Here is a 24,033-nt window from a genome sequence, read left to right as displayed (position 1 = left end):
GCATCTATGAAAAAAAAGTACAGTTGACTTTTTGGGCTGAGACCCTTCGGCAGGACCCTGAAACTTTGACTGTACTTTTTTCCATAGATGCTGCCTGGCCTGCTAAATTCCTCCAGCATTTTGAGTACGATTACTAACAAATGTTCAATTTTCAAAATCAGGCCGATCGTAATTGCAGTTGTTTTTCTACAAGAGTTGCAGTTAAAGTCTAGACGAATGTGTAAGAGTAGGGTTAAAAGTTCAAGTGTTTTAACCACTTAATTCTGAAGTACTGCATGTAGTTACCACAAAGAGTAATGAATTTCCACCACAGCTGAACTATAACACCGTTGTTGCAGGGTTTCTCACAGTATCTTCATTGGTCACCTGCTTCACGACATGAGAAATAGACTGTCCCCTTGCAATTACTTTCCATCCAATACATTAAGTCTTCGTCACACTCTGGCACATTAAAGCCACAATACCAATTTCTCTTGCATCTTGAACTCACCCAGTGTCAAAATGCTACATTGTGCCTTATACGGCAGCTTTCAAATAAATACATACCAGTTATTGTTTATACATCACAGTTACTTGTTAAAATGCTTGGGACAAGAACTTCACAGTTCATAAACAAAACCAGTACTATTGAAACTCTCTCACTTAAAGAACCCTTTGGAAGAGTGAATACCAGACCATTAATGTTTATAGTCTCACCTTGTGACATTGTAAATTTTAGCCCACTCTGCACTTGTATTGTGTGCAGTTCTGGTTGTTCCATTGTAGGATATGGAGACTTTGCAGAGGCTGCAAAAGAGGTTTAACAGAATTAGTGGCCATATGCTGTAAGGAGAAGTAGGTCAAACTTGGGTCTGAAAGAAATTAATGATAGAAAAATTAAATGAAAAGGAGTCTGAGGGGAAGTGTGAGTGTCTGAGTCCAAGGGGAGACCTGATGGAGGTTTTTAAAGATTATGAGAGGCATAGAAAGGTAGACAGTTAGAGTCTGCTCTCCAGAATAGAAATGTCTAACATTAGCAAACATATTTTTAAGGTTAGAAGGGGGGAAGGTGAAAGATGATGTGAAAGGTAAGTTTATTACACAATGAGTAGTCGGTGTCTGGAATGAGTACTTAGGGGTTGTAGAGAAAGCAGGGAGTCTAGTGGAGTTTCAGCAGCCATTTGATAAACACATGAATATGAACGGGATTGACAGATAGGGATAATGTGTAGGAAGAGATTCAGCATAACTCAATATCAAGATAGTACAGTATTGTGAGCAGAATGGCCTGTCCAAAGCTGCATGGTTCTGTGTTCTATCTCCTGCTTAGACAGGAAGTTGGTGACATTATATCCCAAGAGGAAACTGGACAAGATGGGCTTCTTTGGAAGTATCCAGGCTGCAGATAGTTCCCACCCCCTGAAATTGCAACCCATCCCAACGTCTGACTCCCTTTAATCCACATGCCTAACCTTCTGCTTCCACTTTGTTATTTTGCTCGATACAACTTCTGACCTCTGACATCTCTGTCCTCTCCCTTCCACTCCATTCCAATGAAGTTCATTGAGAGCTTGAGGAACGACTCTGAGTGGGCATATTAACAGTTTCCAGGATTCAGCATTCTCAGATAATAATTATGCTTTTCCCATTTGCTATTCCCCAGACCTCATTTCTTTATTTACCTCATGTCAACCTACATTAGTTATTTCTGTTCCCTTGTCTTTCACCCTATCATTGATCAAAGGACGAGGAAGCAGAATTAGGCCATTCATCCTATTGAATCTGCTCCACCATTCCATCATGGCTGATTTATTATGCCTTTCAATCTCATTCTCCTGTCTTCTTCATGTAACCTTTGACACCCCTACTAATCAAGAATTTATCAACCTCCACCTGTGGCAATGAATTCCACAGATTCACCATCTTCTGGCTAAAGAAATTCCTCTTCATCTCTGTTCTAAGGGGGTGTCCTTTTATTCTGTGTCCTCTGGTCCTAGATAGTCCCACTACTAGAAACATCCTCTGCATATCCACTCTGTCTAGGCCTTTCAATATTCAGCAGGTTTCAAAAGTATCCCCCTTCATCTGTCTAAACTAGCAAGTACAGATTCAGAACATCAAATGCTCTTCATTCGTTAACACTTTCATTCCTGGGATCATTCTCATAGACCTCTCCTGGATCCTCTCCAATGCCAGCACATCCTTTCTTAGATATGGGACCAAAGACGTATCATTTAGTAGATTAATTGGTCATTGTAAATTGTCATATGATTAGCTAGGGTTAAATATTTGAGTTGCTGAGTGGTGCTGCTCGTTGGGTCAGAAAGGCTGTATCTCTAAATAAAAATAAGATGATAAACAAAACTGCTCACAGTACTCCAAATGCGGTTTGAAGGGATGTCAGAGGTAAGTTTGTTACACAGAGAATGGTGGGTGCATGGAAGATGTAGCCAGGGGTGCTGGTACAGGCTGATACAGTAGGGACATTTAAGAAACTTCTGCTTGGGCACTTGGTTGATAGAAGAGTGGAGGGTTATGGGAGACGGAAGTGTTAGATTGATCTGAGAGTGGTTTTAAAGATCAGTAGAACATTGTGACGTGTGGCCAAGTGGTTAAGGCGTCAGTCTAGTGATCTGAAAGTCGCTAGTTCGAGCCTCAGCTGAGGCGGCGTGTTGTGTCCTTGAGCAAGGCACTTAACCACACATTGCTCTGTGACGACACTGGTGCCAAGCTGCATGGTTCCTAGTGCCCTTCCCTTGGGCAACATCGGTGTCGTGGAGAGGGGAGACTTGCAGCATGGGCAACTGCTGGTCTTCCATACAACCTTACCCAGGCTTCAGTCATCATCTAAAATCGATGGACAGCCGAAGAAGAAGGGAAGAACATTGTGGGCTGAAGGTCCTGTACTGTACTCTCATTTTCTATGTTCTATGTTCTATTATCAATTCTCCAAATTTAAGCATCAGTTAGTGGGGTGGTCAACTTGATTGATTCAGTATTAAATGTGCAATCCTACTGGGACCAGAATTGTCTCCAAATTACTTACAGTCACCCTAGTGAAAATTTTCACAGGATTTGCAATTCTATTTTTTTTGGATAATTGGGCAATGTTTAAATTTTGTTGGTGTTCATGATTATCAGTGATGAGGGATGATTACCAGTGGTTTCTGCTGTAACGTGGCTGCACAATGTAGTGATTAGCATAATGCTTTACAGTGCCAGCAACCCCAATTCCACCACGCTATGTAAGGAGTTCATATGTTCTCCCCATGACTGCATGGGCTTCCCTTAGTTACTCTGGTTTCCTCCCACATCCCAAAGATGTATAGGTTAGGATTAGTGAATTGTGAGCATGCTATGTTGGCACCGGAAGCATGACAACACTTGTGGGCTGTTCCAACACATGTTTGGACTGTGTCGGTCATTGACACAAGCGATGCTTTTCACTGTATGTTTTGATGTTCCGATGCGCATGTGACAAATGAAGCTACTCTTTAATCTTAATCTTTAATCAGCTAACTAGAGCACAAGGTATTGTGGGTACAAAACTGTAAATTAGTGATAAAGCCAGCTGGATTATCACTGACTATAACTACATGTCTCATTATTATGAACTAATTATCAACAATATTTATGCAGTTCTTTTAATGTTAGAAAACATTCTATTTGTTTCGAGGGACAAGTTCCGAGGAAAGAGAAGGGGAGGGACGGAGGTAGTGAAGGGAGAGTGTGTTTTGGAAATCTGGAGAAATTTAGGGAAGAAATTCTAGAGCCTTGGTGTTTGGTGATTTGGTTTATTAGCCTCATGTATATTGATGTACAGTAAAAAGCCTTGTTTTTCATTCCATCATACAGATCAATTCATCACCCTCAGACCTCCGCGCCCCCCCCCCCGCCACTCCCAACTATCCTGCTGGCGAACGTACTGTCTCTGGAAAATAAAATTGAAGACCTCAGAGCAAGATTGCTGTACCAGAGAGATATCAGGGGCTGCTATGAAATTTGCTTCATGGAAATATGGCTCACCCCTGCAATTTTGTATGCAGCACTATACCCTAGGGCTTCACCATCCAAAGCAAAGAAGGGACATCTGAGTATTTTAAAGGTAGAGGAGGTGGTGTATGCTTCCTGATTAACTTATTGCAGCAGTTCTGTAACAATCCTGCTCACCTGACCTGGAACATCTAGCAGTCAAGTGTCATCCATTTTATCTGCCGAGAGATTTTTCTGCCATCGTCCTGGTAGCGGTGTACTTTCTACCCCTGGAAAATATCAGGCAGGCACTGGAGGAGCTGGGCACCATGATCTATAGTATCAAAACAGCACACCCTGATGCCTTCCCTATCATTGCGTGGGATTTCAACCAGGCAAGCTTGAGGAAGTCTCTGAATAGTTATCATTACCATATCACCTGTGGAACCGGAGGAGCCAACACACTTGACCACTGTTATACCACCATTAAGAACACTTACCTTGCCATCCCATACCCCCACTTGGAACATACAATCCTACGGGCAGAGACCGAAGGTCGCAGCAGCAGGAAGCTATGGTCAAGGGAGGTGAGGGAGTGCTTTGGGTCAGTGGACTGTACAATAATCAGGGATTCATTTTCAAATCTGAACGAATACGCTATGGTTGTCACGAACGTCACCAAGACTTGTGCAGATGAGTGTGTCTTTGAGAATATAATGACACATCCAAATCAAAAGCCATGGATGAACCAGGGTATTCGTAATCCGTTGATGGCTAGATCTGTGGCATTCAAGACAAGTGACCCAGAACCATACAAGAAGATGAGATATGACCTACGGAAGGCCGTAGTGAAAATACAATTTCGATTGAGTATAGAGATGGAATTGGATGCATGTTAGTTCTGGTAGGGTTTGCAGGCCTTTACTTCTTATCACCATGGATGACCGTGACACCTCACTCCCAGGTGAGCTCAATACCTTTCATGCACGCTTTGAAAGGGAGAGTAACACTACACCTGTGCAAATCCCTGCAGCATCTGGTGACCTGTATTCTTCGTCTCGGAGGCCAACATCAGAACATCTTTAATGAAGGTGAATCCTCGCAAGGTGTCAGCCCCTGATGATGAATGTGGTAGGGCACTGTAAACCTGTGCCAACCAACTGGCAGGAGTGTTTAAGGACATCTTCAAAGTCTCGCTGCTGTAGTCAGAGGTTCCTGCCTGCTTTAAAAAGGCAAAAATCACATCAGGGTGAGCTGCCTCAGTCACTGCACTCACATCTTTCCAACTTAGGTGCCACCAGGCTGAATCGAGGTGGCGGGGTCCAGCCCCCAGAGCATATCGAAGGAAAAGACCCTAATGTTGGGATGATGATATAAGTGCCAGGCCAGATTGAGAAGTTCAGGGTGTCGTGGCTCGAGGCGAGGGATGGACCGGTTCAGCTCCCTGCTCCACAGTGTTTACTCGGCTCTGCGCTGAGCTGAGGCTACGGCTCCGTGTCTGTGGACCGGCTGTCTTTAGTGGACTTCAGTTCTGGGCGGTATTTGCTTGCTTTTATTGTTTGCATGATGGTGTTTGGTGGTCTTTTTTAAAAATGTGTTCTTGTGTGTTTCTCTGTTTTGTGGCTGCCTATAAGGAGACAAATCTCAAGGTTGTATAATATATCCATATTTTGTGAATAGATATACTTTGAACTTTGAACTTTGACCTACTGTGATGAAATGCTTTGAGAGGTTGGTCACGGTTAGAATCAACTGCTGCCCAAGCAAGGACCTGGACTCTCTGCACCTATGATTCTGTGATTAGGCACAGCTCCATCTATAAATTTGCCAATGACCCAACTATTGTTGGCAGAATTTCAGATGGTGATGAGGAGGTGTACAGGAGTGAGATAGGTCAGCTGGTTGAGTGGTGTTACATTAACACACTGTCAGTAAGACCAAGGTACTGATTGTATTCAAGAGAATACACACCAGTCGTCATCAAAGGATCAGCAGTAGAAAGAGTGGGCAGTTTCAAGTTCCTGGGCGTCAATGTCTCTGAAGATCTATCCTGGGCCCAACATATTGATGCAATTACAAAGGAGGCACAGCAGTAGCTATTTTTCATTAGGAATTTGAGTAGATTTGGAGTGTCACCAAAGACTCTGCAATTCTCTACAGATGTACCGTGGAGAGCATTCTAATGGATTGCATCATCAACTGGTATGGAGGGGCCACTGCATAGGATCGGAAAAAGCTGCAGAAAGTCGCAAACTCAGCCAGTTCCATCATGGGTACTAGACCCCCCAACACCCAGGATGTCTTCAAAAGGAGGTATCCATCATTAATGACCTTCACCACCCTGGACAGTGGTGGGAATTGAACTCTGATCTTACAGGTATAAAGCATTATGCTAATTGCTATGCTGCCATGCTTCCCTCTACTGTGCTAACCAATCCTAGAGAGAAAATAAAAAGGAAACTAATTTCTTCTCCCGTATCAAAATGGAAATATAGGAGAAATTGAGTGAAAGTCCTGTAAGCTCTTTAGGCAAACAGTGAAAGCAGGTAAAATAATTGAAAGCTTTGCTTGGCAGATTTCCTGTTGTGCATTATCTTAATAAAATGAAACTTGGAACAAAACCAATGAAGCCATTGGCAGTGAAATAGATGGTGCCGCTTTCCCAGTGAAAACTCCTTTGGATTTTCAGAAAGATTGGACAAGTTTGACCTCAATGAACTGCAACGGAGAATCAGAGTCTGAACCAAATTAGAATCAGGTTTAATATTACTAGATCATGTCATGAAATTTGTTGTTTTGTAGCAGCAGTGTAGGCAATAGATGAAAGCACTGTAAATTACAGTAAGAAATGTATTAAAATAAAGTTAAATTATGTAGTGCCAAAAGAGAGCAAAAATAGTGGGGTGGTGTTCATGGGTTGGGTTATTGTCTATTCAGAAATCTGATGGTGGAGGGGAAGAATCTGTTCCTATAGCTTTGAGTGTGTGTCTTCAGGCTTCTGTACATGCTCTCTGATGGTAGTAATAAGAGCAGAGCATATCCTAGATGATGGGGGTCCTTAATGAGGGATGCCATCTTTTTGAGGCGTTGCCTTTTGAAGATGTCCTCCATGTTTGGGAGGCTAGTTCCCATGATGGAGCTGGCTGAGTTAGCAACTCACTGCAGCTTTTCCCGATCCTGTGCAGTGGCCTCTCCATACCAGATTCTGGCGGTACAACCAGGTCGAGTGCTTTACACGATAAATCAATATGATGTGAAATAAAGCTGGTTTTGGCTGGTGGGATAAAACGTAGAAGCAATGTGATGCTTGGGGTGCCATGTTTGCAACGTTTTGGAGCACCAGCGTCAGTGATTGGGGTTCAATTCTTGCTGTTGCTTATACGGAGTTTGTACGTTTTCCCCATGATCGCGCAGATTTCCTCCAGGTGCTCAGGTTTCCTCCCACATTCCAATGACTTACGGGTTAGGATTAGTAAGTTGTGGCCATGTCATGTTGGTGCTGGAGGCATGGCGACACTTACGGACTGCATCAGCACATTCATAACATAAATGAAGCATTTTGCTGTACGTTTTTATGTTTCTGTGCATGTGACAAATACCGTGGGGCGCCATGGCAGCATAGAGGTTAAGGCGACACTATTCAAGCTCGGGGCATTGGGCGTTGCTGGAGTGGCGTGATTTGAAGGGCTGGAAGGGTCAACTCCATGCTCTATCGCCAAATAAATAAACAAATAAATAAACAAATAAATAAAAAATAAATTTTAAAAAACTAATAATAAAGAAAGAAGTAGATAAATAAATAAGTAAATGAATGAAGCTAATCATTAAGTTCAAAGTAGACTTATTATAGAAGTACATATATGTCACCATATACAACCCGTTTTCTTGTGAACATACTCAATAAATCTATAGAATAATAACCACAACAGAATCAATGAAAGACCACCCAATTTGGGCGTTCAGTCAGAGTGCAGAGGACATCAAACTGTGCAAACACGAAAAGAAAGAAAGAATAATAATAAATAAATAAGCCGTAAATATCAAGAACATGAGATGAAAATTCCTTGAGAATGAGTCCTTAGGTTGTGGGAACATATCCATGATGGGGCAAATGAAGTTGAGTGAAGTTACCCCCTTTGGTTCAAGGGCCTGATTATTGAGGGGTAATAATTGTTCCTGAACCTGGTGGTGTGAGTCCTGATGCTCCTGTGCCTTCTTCCTGATGACAACAACGAGAAGAGAGCATGTGCTGGGTGCTGGGGATTTCTGATGATGGATGCTGCTTTCCTGTGACAGTGTTTCATGTAGATGTGCTCAATGGTTGGGACGACTATACCTGTGATGGACTGGGCTGTAGGATTTTCCATTCAAGGGCATTAGTGTTTCCATACCAGGCTGTGATGCAGCCAGTCAATAGTTCTCCACTACACACTGATAGAGCTTTGTCAATGTTTTATTTGTCATGCTAAATCTCCAAAAACTCCTAAAGAAGTAGAGGTGCTTCTTTGCTTTCTTTGTAAATTGCACATACATACTGGGCCCAGGATAGGTCCCTGAAATAGTAACACTAAAGAATCTAAAGTTGTTGACCCTCTCCACCTGTGGCCCGTGGACCAATGGTTTCCTTCTCCTGAAGTCAATAATCAGGTCCTTGGTCCAGCTGACATTGAGTAAGAATAATCTTTAAATCTCTGAATAACACCTTTGAAGGGACAGTGTTGGAGAACATAGCAAAATCAATTTATAATTGGATTATGTATGGGATTGAGTAGTTAGTTTAGTTAATTAATATGCTTATATCAACACTGTAGAGAATGCCCTTCATCACTTTCAAGGTATAAATAAAAGTTCTTGAACGAAATAATGACTAAGAAGAAAAGTATCGCCAGTTCTCTTGGTTTCCACTCCATATTTGATTTTACTGCAAATTTGTGACTGCAAGATAATGCTTAAATATATCACTTCAGCAGATGTTTTGAATATTCTAGACCCAGGACTACACACAGAGCACTATGTTCATATCTGGCTACTTTCCTTTTTTTTGTGATTACATTACTGTGCTACTCTATGCAGTTATAAGAGTTATAAAGCATTACAGCACAGAGAAAGGCCAAATGGCCCATCCAGTCTGTGCTGAACCATTTCTCTGCCTAGTCCCGTTGATTCAAATATGGACCATAGCCCTCCATATCCCTCCCATCCGTGTACTTATCCAAACTTCTCTTAAATATTATAATTGAACCTGCATACACCACTTTCATTGGCAGCTCATTCCACACTTGCACCTCCTTCTGAGTGAAGTATTTCCCCACTCAGTGTCCCCTATAATATTTCACTTTTCACCCTAAACCTCTAGTTCTAGGTTCACCCAACCTCAGGGGAAAAAGCCTGTATGCATTTACACATAATTTTGTATATAGTACCTCTATATGATCTTCCCTCAATTTCTTATGCTCCAAGAAATATAGCCCTAACCTATTCAACCTTTCCCTCTAAAACACATCCTCAAGTCCTGGCAACATCCTTGTATATTTTCTCTGCACTTTTTCCATTGTATAGATATCTTTCCTATAAGTAGGTGACCATAACTGCACACAATACTCCAAATTAGGCATCACCAAGTCTTACATAACTATTTTCTGTGAAGTTGGACCAGGTTTGGATAGATGATTTCAAACCCACCTACGAAATTTAAACTAAAATCTCCTCAACGTTTTAAAAGTTTATTACTCTCTTCAATGTGAGTTCTGTGAAATCTTCTCTCACTGATCCCTCCCTGTGGTTTCTCATCACTCCCTCTCTTTCCTCTTTATGGTCCCATCTCTCTGGCTCCCCTCTCCACTCTGTCTAGAGTGGAAGTAGAGAGGATGTTTTCTATAGTGGGGGAGTCTTTAACCTGGTCAAATATGATGCGTTACATTTTGGGAGATCAAATGTAAAGGGACATTAATCTGTTAGTAGCAAGTTAGTTAACAGTGCTGCTGTACAGAGGGTCCTTGGATCCAAGTCCATAGCTCCCTGTAAGTGGTTGAACAGTTTGACAGGATGGATATGGCAAATGGCATGTTTGACTTTATTAGTCAAGACACTGAGTTCAAAAGTTAGGAAGTTTTGTTGCATCTTTATAAAACACAGGCTGTGTCTAAAGAATTGCATTCAGTTTTGATTGTCCCACCAGAAGGTTGTTGAGGCTTTGCAGAGCGTGCAGAAGAGGTTTACCAGGATGTTACCTGGATTAGAGGGCATGTCAAAACATCCAAAATCTTTGAGGAACTTAGCAGGTCAGACATAATCTATGGAGGGGAATAAAGGGTCAAAGTTTTGGCTGAAGACCTTTCATCAGGACATGCTTGTGTTATGAGGAGAGGTTGGACTATCTTGAGCTGTTTACTCTGCAGCAGTGAAAGCTGAGGGGCGACCTGATTGGTTTATGAGAAAATGAGAAGCATAGAGAGAGTGGAGAGCCAATATCTCTGTCCCAGTGTCAATGTGTCTAATAGAAGAGAGATTGCTTTTAAGGTGAGGGAGTAAGGTCAAAGGAAGCGTTCACAGCAGGCTTTTTTAAACAGAGTATAGTAGGTGCCAGGAATACTTTACCAGAGATGGCAGTGAAGTCAAATATGATAAAGTATGTGCAGAGAATGACTGGATGTGGACATCATGTAAGCAGAAGTGATTAGTTTAGTTAGGTATTTAATTACTAGTTTAATTAGTTTGGCTCAACATGACGGGCAAAAGGGCCTATTCTTGTACTCTGCTGTTTTATGCTCTACTTACATTCTGTTCTCTTTTTACCTCCTTGCCGTATTCATGCATGGCATGATTTGTCATGCAAAACAAAACTGTATCTCAGTACATGTGACAATGGTAAATCACTACCATTGCCAAACCTTGGAAATCTGTCACTAACCACAGTGAGAGAACCTTCACTAGGAAGAATGCAAAAAAGTGGCTCACTCACTATGTTTCCAAGGGCAAATAGTGATGGTCATTACATGCCGACCTTTTTAGAAAGGCTGACATCCTCCCCCAAAATGTTTAAACATTAAACTTGCTTGAAATAAGAAAAAGAATGACTGATGGGCCCTTTAAACTTTTTCTCTGCAGTCTCATAAACTCCTGATAAAGGTTTAATGCAGGATCTCTAGTGCTAAAGGGCTTCAATGTTTTCAATGCTCTCATTAATTCAATTAAAGTCACTACTGCTTTGCCACAGCATAACCTCTGTGCTTCATTAGAGCTAAGTTGTGTGAAAAATTAATCCAGGAGCAGGAAAGAATATTGTTTGTGTTACATAATATCTTTGCCTATCATTGCTTTATTAAGAGTAATATCAGGCTTCCCTTGTATGGAACAAGATTAATGCTATTCTTTCTCCGAACATTATGTTTTATGCAGTCAGTGCAACTGTAACATTAATAGAAAATGGTTTGAAGCTCAAGAATTTTAATAGTTTATATTTAATATATTTAGTGAGCTTCAGGGACACCTGAATAATTAAACAAGTTCATTGCGACTGAACATGTGTTTGTGATTTAGCCCAAGGGTTTAATATGGTGCATCCTCTGCCCTCCACAGACTATTCCTTGTTAAGTACTCTAATGCCAACAGATTGCCTGCCGACTTATTCTCCCCTGCAATAATCCATTGAATGAAATTCCTTGTCCCTTAGGGGTTGTAATATTCCATTAATTATTTAGATGCAAATCTTTATACATAACCGCAATGAATTAGAATGAGTGTTTATTGAGAATAGATGGATTTGTTTTTGTTGCTAAATGGGCGCCATTCATTTATTCACTTACGGCGCCACGGTTACGCAGTGGTTAGCGCAGCGCTATTACAGCTCAGGGAGTTCTGGAGTTCGGAGTTCAGTTCCAGTGCCGCCTGTAATTCTCCCCGTGAACCATGTGGGTTTCCTTCCAAATACGCACCGGTCAGTAGGTTAATCGGTCATTGTAAATGCCCCGTGCTTGTGTTAAAAAGGTGGGAACGTCTGGTGGTGCGATTTGTTGGGCACTATTTTGATTCTCTGGAGGTAACATTGTCAGTCCTTAAATCTGTCCTCAACAACCTTCCTGTAGTGGGATGACCAGAATGGAATGCAATACTTTAGATGTGGTCTAACTTTTATAAACCTGTAACATACATAATAATTCTTGACTAACAAAAGCAAGCATGCCATATACCTTTTTATCCACCCTATCAACCTGCTCAGCCACTTTCAGGGAGCTATAGACTTGGATCCCAAGAATTCTCTGTACATCAGCACTGTTAAAGAGCTTGCCATTAACAGTTTAATGTCCCTGTACATTTGATGTCCCAAAATGTAGCCCATCACATCTGGCCAGGTTAGACTTCATCTAACGTTTCTCCGCCCACATATGCAATTGATCTACAGTATATCCCACTGTATAGTTTGGCAGCTTCTACTCGATCCACAACACCAGCAATCTTTGTATCACCTGAAAACGTACTAAACCATCTATCCACATTTTCATTCAAGTCATTTATATATGTCACAAACAGCAGAGGTCCCAGTCTGGAGCCCAGCAGAATACCATTGGTCCTGGACCTTCAGCGAGGGTAAGTCAACCATGACCCTCCGTCTTCTATGGGCAAGTCAATTCACTCTGAATCCCATGCATTTTAATCTTCCGAATTAGCCAACCATGGGAGACCTTATCAATTACCTTACTAAGATCCATGTAGACAACATCCACAGCTCTAGCTTTATCAATCACCTTTGTCATCCCTCAAAAAATTCGATCAAGTCAGTAAGGTACAACTTGCCCTATACAAAGCCATGCTGACTGTCCCTATTTCGGCCATGGCTTTCAAAATGCTCATAGATCCCATCACCAAGACTCCTCATCAATGATTTCCCTGCCACGGATGTGAGACTCTGTAGACTATAATTTCCAGGATTAGCCCTATTTACCTTCAGGAATAATGGCGCAATATTAGCTAATTGTCTGTCACCTGGGAAATAGTGTAACAGTTACAGAGAAAGTGCAGTGCAGGTAGACAATAAAGTGTGAGGGCCGCGACTAGAGTTAAGAAATTCAAGAGTTCATTCCTCAGTGATCTGTTTAAAAGTCTGATAACTTTAAAAGCCTTGCCTTGGCAGTCAAAGTGAAGGATAATCCAAAGAGCTTTTACAAGTAGATTAAGAGCAAAAGGATTGTAAGGGATAAAATTGGTCCTTTTGAAGATCAGAGTGGTCGGCTATGTGCGGAACCAAAAGAAATGGGGGAGATCTTAAATAGGTTTTCTGTGTCCGTATTTACTAAGGAAATTGGCATGAAGTCTATGGAATTGAGGGAATCAAGTAGTGAGATCATGGAAACTGTACAGATTGAAAAGGAAGAGGTGCTTGCTGTCTTGAGGAAAATTAAAGTGGATAAATCCCCGGGACCTGACAGAGTGTTCCCTCGGACCTTGAAGGAGACTAGTGTTGAAATTGCGGGGGCCCTGGCAGAAATATTTAAAATGTCGCTGTCTACGGGTGAGGTGCCGCAGGATTGGAGAGTGGCTCATGTTGTTCTGTTGTTTAAAAAAGGATCGAAAAGTAATCTGGGAAATTATAGGCCGGTGAGTTTAACGTTGGTAGTAGATAAGTTATTGGAGGGAGTACTAAGAGACAGAATCTACAAGCATTTGGATAGACAGGGACTTATTAGGGAGAGTCAACATGGCTTTGTGCATGGTAGGTCATGTTTGACCAATCTATTGGAGTTTTTTGAGGAGGTTACCAGGAAAGTGGATGAAGGGAAGGCAGTGGATATTGTCTACATGGATTTCAGTAAGGCCTTTGACAAGGTCCCGCATGGGTGGTTAGTTAGGAAAATTCAGTGGCTAGGTATACATGGAGAGGTGGTAAATTGGATTAGACATTGGCTCAATGGAAGAAGCCAAAGAGTGGTGGTAGAGAATTGCTTCTCTGAGTGGAGGCCTGTGACTAGTGGTGTGCCACAGGGATCAGTGCTGGGTCCATTGTTATTTGTCATCTATATCAATGATCTGGATGATAATGTGGTAAATTGGATCAGCAAATTTGCTGATGATACAAAGATTGGAGGTGTAGTAGACAGTGAGGAAGGTTTTCAGAGCCTGCAGAGGGACTTAGACCAGCTGGAAAAATGGGCTGAAAATGGCAAATGGAGTTTAATACAGACAAGTGTGAGGTATTGCACGTTGGAAGGACAAACCAAGGTAGAACATATAGGGTTAATGGTAAGGCACTGACGAGTGCAGTAGAACAGAGGGATCTGGGAATACAGACACAAAATTCCCTAAAAGTGGCGTCACAAGTAGATAGGGTCGTAAAGAGAGCTTTTGGTGCATTGGCCTTTATTAATCAAAGTATTGAGTATAAGAGCTGGAATGTTATGATGAGGTTGTATAAGGCATTGGTGAGGCCGAATCTGGAGTATTGTGTTCAGTTTTGGTCACCAAATTACAGGAAGGATATAAATAAGGTTGAAAGAGTGCAGAGAAGGTTTACAAGGATATTGCCGGGACTTGAGAAACTCAGTTACAGAGAAAGGTTGAATAGGTTAGGACTTTATTCCTTGGAGCGTAGAAGAATGAGGGGAGATTTGATAGAGGTATATAAAATTACGATGGGTATAGATAGAGTGAATGCAAGCAGGCTTTTTCCACTGAGGCAAGGGGAGAAAAAAACCAGAGGACATGGGTTAAGGGTGAGGGGGGAAAGGTTTAAAGAGAACATTAGGGGGGGCTTCTTCACACAGAGAGTGGTGGGGGTACGGAATGAGCTGCCAGATGAGGTGGTAAATGCGGGTTCTTTTTTAACATTTAAGAATAAATTGGAAAGATACATGGATGGGAAGTGTATGGAGGGATATGGTCCGTGTGCAGGTCAGTGGGACTAGGCAGAAAATGGTTCGGCACAGCCAAGAAGGGCCAAAAGGCCAGTTTCTGTGCTGTAGTTTCTATGGTTTCTATGGTTTCTAACTGCGGGACAGAAACTGAGTTTGCCCTTTCCTTTGGAGCCAGTGGTGATGAAACACAGGGACATATTTCAGGTCAGGATGGTGTGTGACTTGCAGGATGAGAAGAGGTGAGGGGTAGCTGCAGATGGCACACCAGCTACTCTTGGCCTTGGTGGTGGGGTTGTGGATTTTGAAGGCGCTGGTGGGGGAACTTAACTGAATAGCTTTACTGTGTTTTGGCGAAGTAACAATGCAACCTGTCCAAATGTCTTTTAAATGTTGTTATTAAGACCATAAGTCACAGGAGAGTTCAGCATTCAAACAAGGACTCACTTGGCCCATCAAATCTTCCTCCCCATTCGATTAGGGCTGATTTATTATCCCTCTCAACCTCATTCTCCTGCCTTTCCCCCGTAACCTTTGATGCCCTGACTACTCAAGAACCTATCAACCTCTGCTTTAAGTACAGCCAATGACTTGTACCTGCCCTAACCTCCTTCCTGACATCTCATTCCATATTCTCACTACTCTCTGCATGAAGAAGTGGCCCCTCAAGTCCTGTTAAAATCTTTCCCTTTTTGCCTTAAACCTACGCCATCTAGTTTTTGATTTTCTTTCACTGAGGAAAAGACTGTGCATATTCAGCATATCTATCCCCCTCATGATTTTATACAGCTCTGTAGGGTCACCCTCACTTTCGTAAGCTTCAAGAAATAAAGTCGTAGACTACCCACCTTCTCCCCATATCTCAGGCCTTGGAATCCTGACAACATCCTTCTAAATCTTTATAGTACTGAGCTTCATTTAAGGGGATTCTTAAAGGGCTTAAAATTTAAACATTAACCATGCTGAAAAAAAAGTCCAGATTTTTCTCTCAACTCTTGTGGCCTTCATAACTTTAGCCTGAGCATTTTGTTTAAAAATGCATTTAATGGCCACTTATTAGCTACTCACACCACGGAAACCAGCATAAGCACTGGCCTGATGGGCCACAAGGCTCGTGACAGACTTTAACTTTAACTTATTAGCGACACCTATACATCTGTGTGTTAATGCAAAAATCTAATCAGCCAATCGCATGGCAGCGACTCAATGTATAAAAGCATGTAGACATGGCCAAGAGGTTCAGTTGTTATTCAGAACAAATGGGGAAGAAATGTAATCTGAGTGACCTTGACTGAGAAATGATTGTTGGTTCTGTACGGGTTGGTTTGCGCATTTCAGAAATTAATGATCTCCTGTGATTTTCACTCACAATAGCCTCTAGAGTTTACAGACATTGGTGCAAAAAAAAACGCCTAAAAAAACGTCCAGCGTGCTGCAGTCTGTGGGCAAAAACGCCTTGTTAACGAGAGATGTCAGAGGAGAATGGCCAGCTGACAGGAACTCAAATGCTCATGTGTTACAACGGCAGAAGAGTATCTCTGAAAGCACATCACATTGAACTTTGAAGTGGGCAAGCATCAGAAAACCACAAATGTACACTCAGTAGCCAATTTATTAGGTACTGGAGGTCCAGGAGGTACTGAATAAAATGTAATTATTCTTTCACTGTAATTAAGAAGTAGAATTTCAAGTACATGCTTGCTTGTCTCAGTTTGGCATCAATTTTACTTTTAAACAAAAGAATGTGAAATTGTTCTTTAGCAGGTCTCTACCACTGGGTGGTGCAGTCTGTCCATTGGTTATTTCTTGTGGTTAAGGCAAGAGCCTTGCTTCAGAGGTTGCTTGCTGACCCTTGGCTGTTAATTGGCAGCCAAAGCAAAATTAAGGGGATACAGAGGACTGACACCCATTTTGGTGAGATAAAGCTCCTTCATCCACTAACTTCACCCAGCTCGAAGCAGTTCACGTGCTGAAGGTTTCTAAACATGGGAACACAGAGTAATTGGGTTCTTTGTTATGGGAGATGGTTTACTCAGATTAAGTTAATTAAATTAAATGTGAAACTTGTCCATTTAATCAAAGAGTAGAACAGCATGGTAAACAGGCTCTTCAGCCCATCTCATTTACACTGACCAGAAAGCCATGGCCATCTAAGCTAGTCCCATTTCTCCACATTTGACCCATAACCCTCTAAACCTTTCCTATCCATGTACCTGTCTAAATTTGTTAATGTAGCTGCGTTGGCCACTTCCTCCAGCTGGTCATTCCATATTTCTAAATTCCATGCAAGATTGGTGCCAGAATGTGTGGCGACATTTGCAGACTGCCCCAAGGATATTGCCGGGTGTGTTGGTTATTAACGCAAACAAAGCATTTTACTGTAAGTTTGATGTATGCATGTCAAATAAGCTTGAATCTTGAATCTTCATTTGGAATTGTGGAGTTGATGGAAGAACTCAGCGTCGATAGAGGGAAATGGACTTGACATTTTCCAGTCAAACGATAGAGAGAAGACAGCCAGTATAAAGAGGTGAGAGGGATGGGTCGAGCAAGAGCTGGCAGGTGATACAAGGGTTCCAAATTGCCTCATACTCAATAAAATACTCTCTGAGAATCAAGCTGCACATGCAGGAAATCTGAAATAATAACAAACACTCAGCAGGTCAGGCAGCATCTGTGGAGAGAGCGTGAGAGAAATAGACGTTTCAAGTCATGAAACCTTTGTTTATTCCTAACCTTTATTTGGAAATACAGCGTGATAACAGGTTCTTCTGACCCAATGAGCCCAAGCCACCTAATTACACCCACGTGGCCAATTAACCTACTGGCTCGCGCATCTTTGGAATGTGGGTAGGAACTTGAGAACTCGGAGAACACTCATACAAACTCCTTACAGACAGTGGCGGGAATTGAAACTGGTTCACTGGCATTGCAATGGTTTTATGCCACTGTGCCACTTATTATGTAAGTGAGATTAGCTGAAGTAACTTCTCTTTGTCCAGTATAAACTGAACGGGTTCTGTGTCTTCCTTTGGTTCCAGGTATCTAAAATTTAATGCCATTTGGAATTATCGGAAGTTGGTGTATTGGCTGTCTTGTAGTCATTTGTATCAATGGCACAGTTGACATGGCGGTCACAAGTGCCTAATAAATCCAGGGGCCAGGACTCTGTTCTAAACTCTGGTGCTGTCGGTGTGGAGTTTGCAAATTCTCTCTTGTTGGTTTCATTTGAATGCTCAAGTTTTCTCCCATATTGCAAAGGTAAGTGAGTTACTGGGTTATTTGGCTGTTGGGCGAATCAACTGGTGTGGGAATTGGATGTTTTAAGGGATAAGTAAGGAGGATTAGGGGATGGCACGGTAGCAGGGCTCAATTCCTCTGTTGTCTGTAAGGAGTTTGTACATTTTCACATGACCCAATGGGTTTCCTATAAGTGCTCCAGCTTCCTCCCATGTTCCAAAGATGTATGGGCTACGGTTAGTAAGTTGTGGGCATGTTATGTTGGGACTGGAGGCAGGGGCTGCCCCCAGCACATCCTCGTTCTATCTTCGTTGTTGACACATACCACACAGTTCATTGTATGCTTCAATATTTTTATGTACATTTGACAAAAAAACTAATCTTGATCTTCATCTTCCTACAGGGAGAATTTGCTGCAGCTTTTCAGCTGTTCTTTAAGTAGCCTATCTTCCAAAGCTGTACATAGATAGAAGGATTATTCTATTACCCTCTGCTTTGAGGTCTAGGGTGATGTTGCTCCCATTCTGGGTTTGGAAAAGGGTGTTAAGGTCCATAAAGTTCCCACCCTTCCACAGACACTCATTAACAGGGCACTAGAGATTCTACAGATGCTGGAAATCTTGAGCAACACACGCAAAATGTTGGAGGAACTCAGTAGATCAGGCAGCATCTATCGAGAGGAATAAACAGTTGATATTTTTGCTAATTTCCATCCATAGATATTGCTTGACCTCCAGCATTTTGCATGCATTGCTCTGGAGTTTCAGCATCTGTAGATTTTCTTGTGTTTGTTCTTACATTCAGTGATAGTTTCTTGAATTCTCCAGATGCTTGCACTCATTATCAAGCTTTCAATTCCCAAGCAATCTGGAGAAGTGGGATTCACCTGTTTTGCTGTCTTGTCTCTCGGGAGGTATGAAAGACACAAGGTAGTGTCTGAAAGACTTCAAATTCGTGGGATTGCCTTGCCATAGATATAATTTATAAAAGCAAAATGACTGCTGCAAAAAATGGGAATAAAGGTATAATTTCATGTGATCAGTCATATTTTGTGAATGCTCTTTTTATGTCTGAAATTGTGATAAATTTCTCTAGCATTACATCTTTGCACACTCAATCAAATTGAGTGAATGGTGGTGATAAATCCTGACTGTTTTATTTTTTCAATGTGTCTACAAATGTCTTAAATGGAGGGGTTAAACCATTCATGCAGCCCAACAAGAGAGAGAGGAGGAGAAATTTCTTTAGCCAGAGGACGGTTAATCTGTGGAATTCTTAGCCACAGACAGCAGTGGAGGCTAAGCCATTGAGTATATTTAAAGTGGAAGTTGATAGGTTTTTAATTAGTATGGGCATCAAAAATTATGGGGAGGAGGCAAGAGCATGGGGTTGAGAGGGAAAATAAATCAGCCATGATCGAATGGTAGAGCAGACAATGCACCAAGTGGCCTAATTCTCCTCTTATGTCTTATGGTTTTATGGCCTTAACAAGGACAAAAATACATTCAATAAAAAAAACACAAGCAATAGGATCAGTGATAGACCATTCATCCTTTGAGTCTGCTCTTACATTCCATAAGATCTTGCCTCAGTTCTACTCTCCTGCCAGTTTCTCCAAAACCTTCATTTTTTAAAGTCTATCTTCCTCCCCAGGCTCAATGACAGAGTACAAGTTAGCACCAGTGTGGAGGAACAGAGGGATCTTGAGGTCCATGTCCATAGAACTCTCAAAGCTGCCACACAAGTTGACTGGGTGGTTAGGAAACCACCAGGAAGGGAACCAGGTTGGCCTTCATCAGTCAGCGAACTGAGTTTAAGAGCCGCAAGATGATTTTCCAGCTCTGAAGGACTTTTCTTCAAAGGTAAACATCATTCAAGCTCTATCCATCTAGTCACTTGGAGTGTTTTGTTGCAATAATTTTTTCTCTCATTCCGCTCAAGCAGTAGAACCAATGACATTTGACACCTAGCTAAATACTGACAATTGCCGCAATGACACAGACTCAAAATGGAAGGACTTCCCTTTAGAACAGAGATGAGGAGGAATTCCTTGAACCAGAGGGTGGTGAATTTATGGAATTCACTGCCACAGATAGCCGTGGAGGCCAAGTCATTGGGTATATTTAAAGCGGAGGTTGATAGGCTCCTGATTATTAAGGGCAATAGTAAGGAGAATGGGCTTGAGAGGGAAGTTTAAAGTTCAAAGTAAATTTATCATCAAAGTACATATTTATCACCATGTACCACCCTGAGATTCATATTCTTGTGGGCATACTTAATAAATTTAAAGAAGAATAACCATAACCAAATCAATGAAAGACCTCCCAACTTGGGCATTCAATCAGAGTGCAGAAAACAACAAACTGCAAATACAAAAATAAAGAAATAGTAATAAATAAATAAGCATTATATATTGAGAACATGACATAAGGAGTCCTTGAAAATTAATCTATTGATTGTGGGAACATTTCAATGATTGTGCAAGTGAAAAGGAGTGAAGTTATCCCCTTTAATTCCAGAGCTTGATGGCTCAGGGGTAGTGACTGCTCCTGAACCTGGTGGTGCAAGTCCTGAGGCTCGTGTACCTTCTTCCTGATGGCGACAATGAGAAGGAGGCATGTCCTGGGTGGTGGGGTTCCTTATGACAAAGCTGCTTTCCTGCACAGCATTTCATGTATATGTGCTCAATGGTTGGGAGGGCCTTAACCATGATGGGCTGGGCCGTATCCACTACTTTTTGTATGATTTACCATTCAAGGACATTGGTGTTTCCATATTAGACTGCGATGCAGCCAGTTAATATACACTCCACTACAGATTTAAAGAGGTTTCTCAAAGTTTTAGATATCATTCCAAATTTCCATAAACTCCGAAGGAAATAAAGGCACTGCTGTGCCTTCTTTGTAATTGCACTTATGTGCTGGGCCCAGGATGTGTCCTCTGAAATAATAACACTGAGGAATTTAAAGTTGCTAACCCTGTCTACCTCTGATCCTGTCACGAATTCAGTCATGAAAAATACCAAATATTGAAAGGCCTAAACAGAGTATACATGGAGGGGATGTCTTCATTCGTGGGGGAGTCTTGGACCAGATGGCACAGCCTCTGAATATAAGGATGACTTTTAGGTACAGAAATGAGGAGGAATTTATTCAGCCAAAGGGTGGTGAATTGATGGAAACACAAGGAAATCTGCAGATGCTGGAAGTTCAAGCAACATACATCAAAGTTGCTGGTGAACGCAGCAGGCCAGGCAGCATCTCTAGGAAGAGGAACAGTCAATGTTTCAGGCCAGGACCCTTTGTCAGGACTAACTGAAAGAAGAGCTAGTAAGAGATTTGAAAGTGGGAGGGGGAGGGGGAGATCGAAATGAAAGGAGAAGACAGGAGGGGGAGGGATGGAGCCAAGAGCTGAGTGTGGGAGAATTGATGGAATGCATTGCCACAGACAGCTGTGAATTACTTGTTTTTGGGTATATTTCACGAGGAGATTGATAGGATTTTGATTAATAGGTGTGTCAAAGGTTATGGGGAAATAAGCAGAATGAGGCTGAGAGAGAAATTAAATCAGTCATGAAAAGAACCAGATATTGAGATGGCTAGATAGAGTGACTGTTTCTGATAGCTGGAGAGTCTAGATTCAAAGGCACAGCCTCAGAATTGAAGGATATTCATTTAGAACAAAGACAAGGAGGAATTTCTTTAGCTAGGGAGTGGTGAATCTGTGGAATTCATTGCTGCCGACAGCTGTGGAGGCCAAGTCACTATGTATATTTAAAGCAGAGGTGGATAGGTTCTTGATTAGTAAGGACAGCAAAGGACATGGAGAGAAGGGAGGAGAATGGGGTTGAGAGGGAAAATAAATCAGCCATGATTAAATGGCAGAGCAGACTTGATGGCCTGAATGGCCTGATTCTTCTCCTATGTCTTACGTCCTTATGGTCTTATAAATCAGAATCAGGTTTATTATCACCGGCATGTGACATGAAATTTGTTAACTTAGTAGCAGCAGTCTAATGCAATACATAATCTAGCAGAGAGAGAGAAAAAAATAATAATAACAAGTAAAATAAAACATAATAAATAAACAAGTAAATCAATTATGTATATTGAATAGATTATTTAAAAATTGTGCAAAAACAGAAATACTGTATATTAAAAATAGTGAGGCAATATCCAAAGCTTCAAAGTCCATTTAGGAATCGGATGGCAGAGGGGAAGAAGCTGTTCCTGAATCGCTGAGTGTGTGCCTTCAGGCTTCTGTATCACCTACCTGATGATAACAGTGAGAAAAATGCATGCCCTGGGTGCTGGATGTCCTTAATAATGGACACTGCCTTTCTGAGACACTGCTTCCTAAAGATCTCCTGGATACTTTGTAGGCTAGTGCCCAAGATGGAGCTGACTAGATTTACAACCCTCTGCAGCTTCTTTCGGTCCTGTGCAGTAGCCCTTCCATACCAGACAGTGATGCAGCCTGTCAGAATGCTCTCCACAGTACAACTATAGAAGTTTTTGAGCGTATTTGTTGTCAAACTCTTAATAAAGTGTAGCCGCTGTCCTGCCTTCCTTATGACTGCATCAATATGCTGGGACCAGGTTAGCCCCTCAGAGATCTTGTCACCCAGGAACTTGAAACTGTTCACTCTCTCTACTTCTGATCCCTCTATGAGGATGGGTACGTGTTCCTTCATCTTACCCTTCCTGAAGTCTACAATCAGCTTATTGACGTTGAGTGCCAGGTTGTTGCTGCGGCACTATTCCACTAGTTGGCATATCTCACTCTTGTACATCCTCTTGTCACCACCTGAGATTCTACCAACAATAGTTGTATCGTCAGCAAATTTGTAGATGATGTTTGAGCTATGTCTAGCCATACAGTCATGTGTATATAGAGAGTAGAGCAGTGGGCTAAGCACACACCCCTGAGGTGCGCCAGTGTTGATTGTCAGTGAAGAGGATATGTTATCACCAATCTGCACCGACCGTGGTCTTCCATTGTATATAATTAACAACTCATAAAGTATGCTGTTAACTATCAAAACTACAACAAACTGATGGGCCATTGTATTTAAATTCCTCAACAAATGGGATCATCTCTGAAATAAAAATCTTTTCTCCCAGCTTTTTATTTTCTACCTCGATCACATTCAACAGCCAATCAAGCATTGTTGGACAAGGCATCATTATAGCAAGGCTGTTTCATCATGATGTGCTCTTATATTAATAAATCTCTGCAGCTTAAGACATGGGCAGGAAGTGAAACAAAGCCGTTCATTACTTAGCAATGTTTATCATGTTAAATGATGTTTTCCCTGAGCTCTCCAGATGGTCAAATATCGAAATATTCTGTTTCAACATATGGCTATACCATTCAACAGTATTATGGTTAAACCTGTACCCAGCCCAGGACCTGCCTGTTCTCTGAACCCCTGGGATACTCTGAAAATCTCTCTCTTTCTCTCAGACTCATAGATCATAAGACCATAAGACATTAGACCATTTGGCCCCTTGAGTCTGCTCCACTATTCCATCATGACTGATTAACCATCCCTCTCAGCCTCATTCTTCTGCCTTCTCCCCATAATCTTTGTCACCCAGACTAATCAAGAACCTATCGACCTCTGCTTTAAATATACCCAATGACTTGACCTCCACAGCAGTCTTTGGAAATGAATTCCACAGATCCACCACCCTCTGGCTATAGAAATTCCTCCTCATCTCCATTCGCAAGGGATGTCCTTGTATTCTGAGGCTGTGCCCTCTGGTCCTAGACTCCTCGCTGCATCTACTCTGTCTTGACCAATATTCACCAGGTTTCAATTAGATTCCCCCTCATTCTTCTGAACTACAGTGAGTACGTCCAGAGCCATCAAATGCTCCTCATACTTTAAACCTTTCATTCCTAGGATAATTCTCATGAACCTCCTCTGGACCTTCTCCAAGGCCAGAACATCCTTTCTTATTTATCGGGCCCAAAACTGCTCGCCATACTCCAA

This window comes from Mobula hypostoma, chromosome 20, assembly GCF_963921235.1.
Source record: "Mobula hypostoma chromosome 20, sMobHyp1.1, whole genome shotgun sequence".
NCBI classification, from domain to species: Eukaryota; Metazoa; Chordata; class Chondrichthyes; order Myliobatiformes; family Myliobatidae; genus Mobula; species Mobula hypostoma.
This window is presented reverse-complemented; position numbering follows the sequence as displayed.